Source organism: Protopterus annectens, chromosome 13.part0 (genome assembly GCF_019279795.1).
Source record: "Protopterus annectens isolate FY-2018-M chromosome 13.part0, PAN1.0, whole genome shotgun sequence".
Lineage (NCBI taxonomy): Eukaryota > Metazoa > Chordata > Ceratodontiformes > Protopteridae > Protopterus > Protopterus annectens.
Window position 1 is genome coordinate 827,362,550 of NC_056747.1, and position 13,287 is coordinate 827,375,836.

General features: G+C 39.0%; 1 protein-coding gene across 1 annotated transcript in view; it reads right to left on the bottom strand.

The window, feature by feature from the left end:
• Positions 1–13,287, bottom strand: part of LOC122787696 (BCAS3 microtubule associated cell migration factor) — a 4,651,713-nt gene that overhangs the window by 642,695 nt on the left and 3,995,731 nt on the right. The gene's annotated exons all lie outside the window — the stretch shown is intronic.

A 13,287-nucleotide genomic window follows, 5' to 3' on the forward strand; every position in this document is an offset into this window, starting at 1 on the left:
ATTCATTTGCTCAACGCTTTCTGGAATTCATAAATCCCAATGCCCTGGATCAGCTTGTCCATACCCCCACCAGGGGCAGCAATATCCTGGACCTGGTCATTATCAATATGGGCAACCGATATTCCATACCAGCGGTCAAAACTCCTCGCTGGTCAGATCCGACCACAAGCTAATCACCCTAGACATTAATATCCCGTCCCACCCCCCATTAAGGAAACCACCGTAAAAAACTTCTCCAAAGCCAAATTCATGCTTCTTAAGACAGAACTGGCAAGCTTCACGACACCCATACAGACGTAAAATAGAGGTACGACTGCTGAATCCTATACAAATGCACTGTATAAGCACATACGAATGCATGGATCATGCCATCCCCAACAAAACCAAGATGCTATCCTCCAAAAAAAGGAAGCCAATCGGGTGGTCCCCTGCCATAAACAAACTCTACAACAGAAGGAAGAAGATGTTGCAAAAAAAAAAGAGTAAAATCCCCTCATTGCAGGATCTCCCTGGTCAGCTTCAGTAAGAAGCTGAAATCCCTCATAAAATCCTCCACAGCTAGTTACGAAAATAAAATTGCTACTGATTCTAAAGACAACCACAAAGCATTCTACAGCTATGTCAAGAATCTCAATGGCGACACTCAGATCTGCTCTGAGCTACAGCACAATGGCACTAGATATACAAAACCAACTGATATTGCCAACATCCTGGCAGATAGGTTCAGTGAAAACTTCACCCCCCCCACCCCCCAAAGGGCCCCTCACTATACCAGAAGAATGCAAAGCCCTGTAATCATGGCTGCACAAGTAAAGATCGTACTCTCCAAAGCCAAGAACACAGCATCCATGGGACCTGACAACATCCCAGGCTGCGTTCTGCACGAACTACAGAAATGAACTGGCACCCCACCTAAGTACCATGTTCAATCATAGCCTCACTTCAGGCTTTGTGCCTACTGAATGGCACACAGCGACGGTCATCCCACTCCACAAAGGGAGAGCCACCACGGACCCTGGGAACTACCGTCCCATTAGCCTGACGAGCCTGGTCTGCAAGGTCATGGAACATATCATCTTGGAGCTTATAAACAAGGACATAGGTAACCTCCAAACTCTGGACCCCACTCAGTTTGGGCTTGTAAAAAGTAGGTCATGTCTCCTTAACCTGACTGACTTCTTTGAAGCAGTCACCAGAGCCGTGGACGAGGGTAAGGTGGTACACGCAGCCTATCTAGACCTCACCAAGGCTTTTGACACCATCTTCCACTCTGGAATTATAGATAAACTCACTAGACTGGGCATAAATCCCTACTTCACAAGATTGGTGGCCAACTGGCTCACTCAGAACCCACACAGTGAAAGTAACCGACTCCAAATCCAACTTCAGACCAGTGACAAGTGGAGTACCACAGGGCACAGAGCTGCATCCTCTCCTGTTTGGCATCTACTTCTCAGAAGTCCAGGCTAATACAGCAGGTCTTTGGCTAATGAAGTTCGCAGATGACTGCAAACTAGGTGCCATAATAGAATCACCTAATGATGTGGACATTCTACAAAGGGGCCTCACTGAGACTGATGCTTGGTGTCAAAGTCATGGCCTCAAGCTCAATGCCAAGAGGTGCATTGTCATCCCCTTTGGGAAAAACACCATACCCATGAACTACCACATAGGCAGTAGCCTACTAAACACCGAAAGCGTGACAACAGACCTTGGGACACAGGTGGAAAGTAGGCTCTCCTTTGATAATCACATCACCACAGTAGTCAGGAAATCCTTCTATGTGGCACACGTCATCACAAAGGGGTTCACCTCCAGAAAAAAAGAGGTCACTGTTCCTCTCTACTCATCCCTCATCAGAGCCATTATAGAGTACAATCCCCCGTTTGGCATGTACCTCATTAGACATCTACAACTAGAAAGGCCACAGAAATACCTCACTAAGAGGATTACCGGCCTCAAACAGATGCCATACGTAGACAGTCTCAAAAAACTCCAGCTCTACTCTGTCACTTATCATCTACTCAGAGGCAACCTCTGCCTAACATAGAAAGCCATGTCAAACCCATATCTGTCAGACATGAAACACTTAAAGAAAAGAAACCCCAATCCCTCGAGCCTCACGCTCCAGGGACCTAAACCTTGCCACCACAATAAACAGAACATGCTGGAGAGAGAGATTCCTGTCCCAGAGACTTCCCATGCTTTGGAACAGACTACCCATTCATGTCAAGCAAAGCTCTTCATTAGCCCTCTTTAAGAAAAATATCGACAATTGGATGGGAAATAGGAAATTCACCCCGGGGACCACTTCTGTGGCTCTGCTAGACAGGGGCGCAGGAAAATAACCTTCTTGGGTGGCGAAAGCCAGGAAACTTTTTTGGCTAGGCTTATATAGGCCCCAAGGCCAATAGCCTAGCACCTACCTATGAACCTCCATACTGTTTTACTTCATCTGGTAAACACTCACTCCTCCTCCTGCCCAGAAATGTTTTATTCCGTGAGGTAATAGTACCTCTTCCTTCAAGATGCACAATGCCATGTCATTTCGCCCACTGACAAAATGTCTGACATTTCATTGTGCTTGCAAACTCATTATTACCCTTCCCAGTACTACAGCTTTTAACTGCCACAATCATCTGTCAAGTAAGACATCAGCTGCACAGCTTATTTAATGGCAATGCAACTCACTCTTGCTAATTCCTCACTGCTTCTAGAAAAGTTACTGACAGCACATGAGAAGGCAACAAAATCTGTCAACTTCAAAGAACGCAGAGCTGGCAAATCAAAGCAGCTTCTTAATCATGCTTGTAAACTCATTTTATTTACAGTCATTCATAATGTTTAATCGTTACACTTCACCTTTATACTAACTGTTCAATCAAATGTCTTCTAAGAAGTGATTTGCACATACCACTCAGAGATATGACCTGCCCTTGTTAACGCCTTAATATCTTTAAGAAATGTAATGCTAACACTTAAAAAGATGACAAAACTTGTCAATTTAAAGAATGAGGAGCTGACGCTTCACAGCAGCTTCCCAACCTACTACCAAGTTAATTAGGAACCATTACCTTAAAATCATTACTAAAGGAGGATTGGGAAACATCATGTAATTTGTACCCAAAAATGATCCCCCATTTTTTAATGTAAGTAACTGCAGATGAAAGTAGAAATTTATGTCATTTCCTTCTCAGATTACTGGCCTTAACACTGAAGTTTTGTGACATTAAAACATGATTTTTATAAAAATAATCATACTAAATATAAAACATTGAAAAACGTTTAAAGAGAAAGTTGTTTAATTTTGCAGACAAATATGCTAACTATACCACATGAAAATACTCTAAAGAAAAGCTGCACATGCCCAACAGAAAAAAATAGATACAAATATGACTTTTTCTTTTGTCTACATATAACCACTATATCACACTGTTGGTTCATGTTTTAAATAAACATGACATACAATACATATAGTGTGTTAGCTGACTGTGAAACTACTTTTCTACAAGTAGCTTTAAAATTAGAGAGAAAAGCACAAAACCAAAACAAAACCACCATATAAATACAAATCCCATTTTATAACTGAACTAAGACACTCCAGGGTGTGGTTTATGGTCTGATAAAAGCATGCCCTTGTGCTGAAGGTCTTTAACCTACTAGTTGATGATTTCCAAGTGGATAAAGATTCAATTTGTCATTCCAGACTTACTGATTTTTTTTTATTGTGATTTCCTTGTTTAGCACAAGGAATCACTGTCAGTACAGTTCTTATTTGTGCAACAGCAATGTTAAACCTGTTGTGGTCTTTTAATTTTCCTTTGCAATTGTTGACATACCTAAGTAAGGGGGTGTGTTAGGGAAAAGTCCCCCAAATGATGTGGCCATGTTTCTACACTTCAGACAACAGCCACTTACAGATCAAACACTGTCTATCAGGCCAGAGCGAGTACACACTAATCACATATGCTGCCTTCTTGGCTTGAAACTCAGTCTCGCCTGTCAGTCTTACAGTAGACCCTCCATGCCACATTTTCTCCAAGATGGACAAGCTCTTACTGTACTCATCCAGCTCCCTGTGCATCCAAGTTGTTAGTTAATCCCAGGTGAACCGGGTCAGAATGAAAACTTTATCCCAATACACCATACAACAGGCCTATCTAGGATGCTCTTTTCAATAAAGCACACAGCAGTTTGCAGGAGCAGAGGACTATATCTAATTTATTTTTCAGCAGTTCACTAAGCAGATGCCCAGACTCCAGCAAATACTACATTTAGCTTTATGGCTTCAGTACATTACCCATCTTTTAATTTCTTTCATAAGTAAATGCAGACATGTAAGTGCAGCTACTTTAAAATTTAATTTTACCTTTAAGAGGAAGTGTGACATGTTACGTCCAGAACCACAACTGATATTTAAATTTTGTGGGATGCAGGAATCATTCACAATGAGTTGTGTAAAAGCAGAAATTCAGACATGATTCATCTTTCAATGCTATGCTTAAAGGACGAGGTATGTCAGAGTACTGCACTGTAAGAAGTAGACTGTAGAGCTGTTACTGAAGAAAACATTAGAAAACTGCTGTAATTAAAAACTTAAGCTATAAAATTACACATGCCCACAATTCTGAGCTACATTTTCTTAATTAATAGGTTTCACAATTTCTAGTGTTATTTTTTTTCAAACTGCAAATCCACAGCTGCATGGACAGTACTCTATTACTAGATGTGCCTTTTCCTTATTCATGTTTAAAACAAGCATTCATACAAAATTCATTGTCCAGTAGCTCAAAGTCAAACGTTCAGGTGACAAATATAAATGTTAGACGCAGTTCTACCCATAACATGGTGGAACTCATTCTTATGAATAAACTTAATTTCTCAAGTTAAAAGCAGTTTTATAGACGTCCCAAATATGAAGAGAAGAAATCAGTGTGTGAGTAATGAATGCATCAAAGCTGTAAAGATGATGACAGAGAGCTTTCCTTTAAGGGCAAATTATCTTATTTTCATAACAGAGGAGACATATGCAAGCTATTTAAGAATAATAAAACTGGCATCTTTGTATGAATTGCCATGCCTCATGTACAAACAAGAAACCCAGATCAATGAAAGAAAATATGGAGTGTCACTACTGGAAACAGCTTAACAGGTTTCAAAATTTGTGTTTTTTAGTATAAATATATATTCTGAATATACATATGAAAATTATAGATCTGATGTTCCTTCTGATTAAACTAAAAGAATCCTAGTGATGTTTTAATCGGGTGCATATTTTATAAGTGGCGCAGTTATATATATCTTACTACATGTAACACGGTTGATTGTTTTATACGGTCTGCAATTGAAATGGGTAACTGGACTAGTGCATCAACATAGTTAATCTACTGCAATAGTGACTATGTGCACAGTCAAAGTGCTATATAAAAGCTGCTCTCAAGTTCAGCGATACATACTATCTTAGCTGGTACTGCATCTCAAAATGTAGGGTTAGGACAGTGTACATCATATAAACACCTGAAGTTAGCAAATACACTGCGCACATGCGTATAACATCCCTGCGTGCCATATCAAAAGCATAACATGCTGAAGGCACGTGTCATTTAAAGTACTAAAGCCTCATCTGTGTCTCACTAATGTTATCATTAACCACCATAACCTCTATACAGATGAACAAATTGAGGCAGCAGGGCAGTTTCATTATGAATCTACCCTCCCAAAGAATCTGAACAGTGGGTAGTTTAACAGTATCCCTTCTCCACCACACTCCAGTTCCGAAACACACTAAAGAATAATGAACTCCTGAAAGAATAATGATCCCTGTTTCTGCCTCAGACTTCATTTATGAATGTCAAACCCAAAACAACCTAAGAAAATACAATTCTACCTCACTACTTCATAAGCTTTGAAGAACTCTATCTTCCCCTGACCCGAAGTGCAGGCAATAATAACCATGGGCAGGTGTCACTTTTTTTTATCCCCCTAGCAGTCATTTACCATAATTTACATGCCAAGAATCTTACTTTACCAACCCATCCCAAGAATATACCTTACTGCTGCCTCTATTCCCACTGAACCCTACAACACAAATACACTGACTGCTGCAGGCAGAAATCCTCCACCTTATTTAGCCACTTTTTAAACCACAGTGATGCAGTTGCAGATGAGAACTCTAAAATAAGAAATGAAATCCCGCACTAAGGCCATGGCAAGCATAATTAGACAGGAAGGACTATGCAATTAGCACCACAAATTAGATAAGTATTTACAGTGGAATGTGGATAAAATAAAACTGTTGAACACTGCAATACTACAACTCCTGGAGAAGCAATTACTTAGTGTTTCCAAAGGGTTTCATCCCATAACTCCACTACCATGTCTGAGGTTCTACCTTCCTTCCCTCTGCTATACTTACCTTAAAGCTATGGTACTCTGTGGTACACTTGAGTATTATTGGAGAAGAAGGCAAGGATCATTACCTTTATGGTTGTTTTAACTGCAACCAGTAGTAGCAGGGCATTGTGAGACACTTGGGATGCACCATTTTTTTCATTTGTGGTTAGGTCAATAGGAAGACACCATAAACAGCAAGGAGTGGCTCATTTGTTAGAAAAGATGGGATACTAAGAAAACAGTCACAGTAATACCTGCAGATGTGGGCCACCTGGGCCATTTAGATAGCCAATAACAGTTCATTCATCAACAAATACAGGGGCAGAAGGGATGTACAGTCAATGAATGGACAACACATTGCATGAAGATAATAATATAGTTACTCCATGGAAAAATTAAACAAAAAGGTCTCTATATCATTTTAGCTTGTAACATTTCTGATGCACTACTGATGACTGAGTGCATGGCGACTTTATCATGTGCATGGGCACAATGATATAATTGCAGCATCTACTGCCGCTCACAAAGTCAGACACTTGAATACAAATCCCTTCCTTACAAACATCTACTGCGATATATGGGTAATTACTTATATCCAGTTAAAAGTCAGGCAATGTTCCTTAGGGTTTTCATTCGTTTTTCCAACATCATTGCTTCAAACAATAAGCAATAATAATCTTCTTTCAGGATAATGTTATGCACTACCCCAAAGTATGAGACCCTTAAAAGTTATAATATGGCAATATGGAGGTTATCAGTAGTGCTAAGAAGATGAGAATGTTTGCAAATATAATTAGTTTTTGTGTGTTATTCAGTTAAAGAAGATACCAATACCTTTTTTCTGGGGTGACGTGAGAGTACTGTCTCTTTAAGAGACTAAATTAGTGTCACAGTTTTGCAAGTCATGACTAATGGAATCAAGTTTAAAACTACTGAAAGAGAGCTTAGAAAAAAGAAGTTAAAACAAAAATGACAAAAAGGTACAATAATTCCTTTGTGAGTGTGTCACTCTATACACTGTCCCCCAACACTCACTTGCATACAAATCACAAAGATTTTTTTCTTTATTCAAGTTCCTCATCACAGAAAACAAGAGCAAACATTTTTGCACACTAAGAAAAGGACCACTACTGTTTTGTTTTTCTGATTATACATATAAATACTGAAAACAGAAAATTATACATATGAAAAAGGGGTTGGGGGTGGATGTATATACATATATATATATATACACACATATATATATATATATATATATACATATAACATATAAATACTATAATATATATTTGGGATGTATGTATGTACATACAGACAGAGAGTAAGCAACTTAGTATAACCGTGGCATCTACAATCAAGGAAGCCCCAGAAATACAAGAAAACGTGACCGGTTTCTATATAAATTGATTTCTTGTTTCAGCTAGCAGTACGCTCCCTTCAATGCACTGTCAGAAGGTAAGTGATTCACAGCATACATCTGTATAAGCTGAGCAGCTTCAATATCAGGGTAAGAGAACTGAAACTCTGCTTAAAAATACTTGCACAAACTACATACCCTTATAAATACACACGGTGCTTCACGTAGTGGAGATAGATTGTACATTTTTAAAATAATAAATGAGTTTAGTGGGGTGAGGGGTAAGAAGCTGCTCTTGTGAGACCTTCTCTCATTTTTTATACTCAAGACATGTCATCCAAATGTTAACCTTAGCCAAATGGATATCCTAAAAAACTTTCCATTCACTCCTCTTAAGAGATCAGAATTAAAAGGATGGAAAAACAACATTTCATGATAATGCATGGACAGTCCATTTACAAAGCCCACCCATTCCTCTAGGGGAATCCAAGCCAGCAGGTTGGTATATGTGCAAGGCTGTACATACTGCAAGAAAGCTGAATAACTGTGACTGAGGAGCCACATCGCATCTCGGGCAGGTTTCAGTACAGAAATTACTGCAGTGGGCACAGCTGTGCAACTTCTCTCTTCCATGGAAGGTGAACCAAAATCTGCTATTTAATTCCTCTCTCCCCTCTACATGCCATGCAGACATCTGAGGTGCCATTTACACCAGAGACATTAGTAGATTAGGCGGAAAACTTGAAACACACCATCAGGCAGGCTACAGACTGTTATCTTGGCTAACAGTGATTTGAAACCCCAAACACACATCTAATCCAACAGCATGCTGTGTACCCTAAAATCAAACAGTAAAGACAAGCATCAGTTACACCAGCACCCATATGTGAATGCAGTAGTACCTACTACATCTTCCCTGCCTCAGCCTCAACTTCCTGTGCCATTACTGACTTCAAGCTACTAGTTCTGCATTCAGTGCCAGCACTTATAATGCATTTCTGAGGTACAGTGATATCAGTCGGTAAAAATCAGTTAGGATTAGACCCAGTTGTCACATTTTTTTCATCCTGGACTTTGCTAAAAAAATAAATGCACACATGAATAAAACTTTGAGCAAGTCATCTTGTTTTATTTTTCAGGCCACTTTCTAACAAGGAATAAACCACATACCCAGCCATGGCATTATTTTTAAACATGTATTACTAATGAGTTGCATACCTAGTAATTCTTCACTTTACTTTGCTACTTAAAAATTACACGATGGTCTAGTCATAAATTATAAAACAGAAATATTACTGTGCTGTGATATACACTTCCTCTACAAAGTGTCTGTTCTTTAATCACCTTTTTGATGCATCTCAACAAATATTTAGATACTCAATATTCTCAACAGATGGATAGGTAGAGATAGTGTCCCTGACTTGGCGCCAATGTTGCTTTTACCCATCATGCCTCTGTCTTTTGCTCTTTTCACCCAGATGTCCACTTTTTGCATTTTTAATCACTAGGGTCATGTAATATGCAACTGAGCTCTGCAATGTCAATCAAAGGTCCCAGCCTCCCCAAAGCATTTTATCTTTAAAACTATCAGCAGACATCTACATTTTCATTCCACTTCTAATTATTTGTATTTTTAACTGACTTCAACAAATACCAGTACATAAACATACAACAGTTGTCGAACTAATATGTCTGCATGTCCATATGTCCATTCACACTGTAAAGTGCCAAAATCAGCATTCACACTGTAAAGTGCCAAAATCAGCACCACAAAATAAAGTAAAACAACACATGTTTACATTGCCTGCATATATGTGCATAATAAATATGGAATAGTTTGCTTCTATTGCAGCTCTGGTCGGCTGACATCAAACATTTCATGTAAAGCTAACTTTCTGGATAGTAAAAAAAATAGTAGGTCTGTTTCTGTATAAAAATGTATTTAAGTATTTTCCTATTACAGTAAATGCATGTTGCAAACTGAAAGACTGCAATTATGCTTAAAGCAGGGTACCCTTGTATTAAGGGTAGTCTTACAGCAAAACTGTGAGGATTTTTTTTCTCTGAGGATTAATTAATGCATTAAACTTAAAAAAACAAATAGCATGGTTATGATGCAACCCAAACCTTTTTCATTTTTGCAGTTGCAGTTCTCATAAATAGATTGTATCTCATGGTCCATCAAAATATGCAATACAACAATTAAGAAAATCTGCAACAGTGAAGCAGACAAAGGAAACAACTTGGCAAGACAATGCAGACATCCTTGTGTAGCAAAAACGACTTTACTTTCATATTAATAACCTATTATTTAAAAGTCAGCTCCATAGCACACAGTAATAAAGCCTTGACTGATTAGCAGCCTAAACACTGGGAAAGTTGACACAGAAGGTGGGAGTAAGCTGCTATCACCTTACCATCCTGAAGGAAAGGCATCAATCAGATGCAATGCTGTCCTGATGCCTACTAATGGAGACTGGCAAGCATAAAAAGGAAATACTGCTACCATTTATAGGGCTGGGCCAGCAACACATACCAAAACAGAATCAGCTGTAGCAGGCACAAATACATACTGATACGGTGGCCATCCCTGACAGCTGCTGGGGGTGGGGGGTTAGAGTATATGAATATCACTTCCTGCCCAGCTCTCATCCCTGGTATGGGGTCATATATGCAGTGTGGTGCCATGAGGAAAACTCTCCTTGGAAACCAGGGGATTTCCTCTCAAGGATGTGTGATGTCAGAAGGAAAGAATGGGTTAAGGAGCTGCAGAGAAGGCCTGATGGCTGGCAGGTAAGAAGGCAAGAAAAAATTACCTAAGAAATAATTGATAAATTGTATTAAACACAAATAACCTCAAGAAAAAAAAACAAATGTCATATACATCTGAGCTTATTCCACCATCTCTGAGCAAATGAATGAATAAGAATGGTTTTCTTACTCTTGGTCAAGTAAAACTTGGTGAAGTTCCAACTTGTTGAGCAATCTTTCCCAACCTCCAAGTTTTCAGTCTGTTCTCCACTATCAGTGTAGGTGTGCTTTCTGCTCACGTGCCAGCACTGATTCACATTTTTTAGGCTTTGTATTTTTCTCCATGGTCTTGTGATGGTGGAGATAGTATATAAAGGGGGGTGGTGGACATAATGGGTTTATTCCCCTGCAGAAAAGCAGGTTTTATGTGAAGATAAAGCTTAATTTGGTTAAAGCTTCAACCACTTTCAACTCAATAAGATATAGTAAAACCAGTAAAAAAGAAAGATGAATGGCTTTAATCAAAAAGCACATAGGAAACTTAGTCTGTCCAATTCTCTGTATACTGAATTTGCACCCACATCTTCCTCCTCGCTCCACCAAGAGGTGTGCTCTATCTATCTTAAGCATTTCTACAATCCCATACATTGTCTAACCTCATAGGTTCCTCAAAGGGACTGCTCCATGCATATACCATCATCTGTTAGTGTTTCTTCAACATGCCTGAGTCATCAACTACTGCTCATGCTATTTTTTTTACTCTAAACAGATGAAACAATCCATTTCTGACCTTACATCAGTCAAGATCTATGCCAAAGAGGTGGCACAATCTGCCCCCCCTTCCCCAAGAGCAGAAAGCTTAGAACAAAAAACTACAGTACACCTTCAGTAACTCACCTCCCAATAATCCGGCTTCTTCGCTAATCCGTCTTTGATTTTATAACTCCACCCACTTACTGTGCGCTCTGTTTTTGGTTGCACTACATCTGCCTACATGTTGGTGTCATGGCCTCAGTAAATAAAGGAAGTGCCTCTCGTACTGTGAAGCGAAAACCCCACACATTATCCATTAAAGATAAGGTTGAGATCTTGAAAAGAATGCACAGTTGTGCATCAGTGAAGAGCTTGTGTGAGTGTTACAATATTGGCTCTTCCACACTTTATGATATATGCATTTTTTTTTACTGACTGACTCAAAGAAACAGATGTGCATAAGAAAAACAATGAAAGACAGGAAAAGTTCGGAACTTGATAAAGTTGTTTAAGCTTCATGTGAATGAGGGTGTTGAAGTATCTGGGGATACAGGAAAGGAACAAGCAAGAGTATTTTGTGAAGAACTAGGTCTAGATTACGAGTGTGACTATAGTGAAGGCTGGCTTCATCAGTTACATCATCAGGGTTTACAGTTTCGAGCAATGTCTGGTAAAAAATCATTCAGCAGACAAGCAGCAGCCAGGTTTGTTGACAAGTTTGCCAAGTTAGTTTTCAATGAAAAATTATGTCCTGAGCAGGTCTATAATGCTGATGAGACTGTCTTGCATTGGCGATGTACACCAAGGAGAACACTAACAGCGGATGCAGAATCGCCAATAGGTTTTAAGGCATCTAAAGATTGTGTGACTGTGCTTGGCTGTTTTAATGCTGCAGGAACTCAAAGGTGTAAGTTACTGGTCACTGGCAAAAGTTTATGTTCCAGGGTGTTCAAAGGTATGAAGCAATTTCCTGTAATTTACCGTGCTAACAAAAAGGATAGATTACAACTAGTATCACACTAGCATGGTTTCAAAATTATTTTGTTCCTGAAGCACAAACTCATTGTAAACTCTGTTGGCCTGCACCGCAACAGTAAGAAAATACTTTGTTAGACAACTTGCTTAACACACCCAAAAGCAGAACTGCTGTTAAAAAACAATGTTTTAGGTATCTACCTGCCACCTAACTGTACATCATTAATAAAACCCCTGGACAATGGCAAATTACATTCCTTCAAGTAGAAGCATCTTTCCCTGTTTATGAGGTGCCTTCTGAGTGCAATTAATGCTAATAAATAAGTCCAAAAATTTCTAAATGAATTTCATATGAAATATGATTTAGTGTGCTGCTAATGCTTGGCAGTTTGTGGAGCCATCCACACTGAAGAATGGATGTCATAAATTATGGCCAGGTTTAATGTTCAAGTTTGCACCTGGTGAAGAGACTGAAAACAACTTTTCAGGCTTTAGGGTTTTCAAGGAAAAACATGATATGTGAACTGCTTTCTTTTGCTCAAGAGCTAACTAATCCTGTTGCCAAGGATCTTGCATCGAGATTGGATGAATGTAGATGAGGATGAGCCCACTGTTCATCATTATACTGACAGACGTTGTGAAGATGGTTGTACATCCAGAGAAAGAAGATACTGGAGGAGAAAACAGTAATGATGATGAGGAAGCTGTACATAAGAGACTTTCTATCAACAGGCTAATTGACTTGACAGGTGAATTACTGAAAGGATTAGAGCAATGAGGTTTTATTATGCTGCAAGATAAGCTAATCAGAGAGAAATCAAAATATAAGAAACAGCTAACCTTGCAAGATGTGTTCAAAAAATGCTAAAAAACAAGCAGCTGAGGGGGAAACACTTAAAAATCCAGAGCTAACAACTTCTACTCACCCTTTATTTACAGAACTATACACATTACCTGTGCCTGCACAGTACATTACATCATTAAAATTTACTTGCTTTTTCATCAAATATTTCTGTTGCCTATATTATCCAACTTGTACTGATTTACACGATATTTTA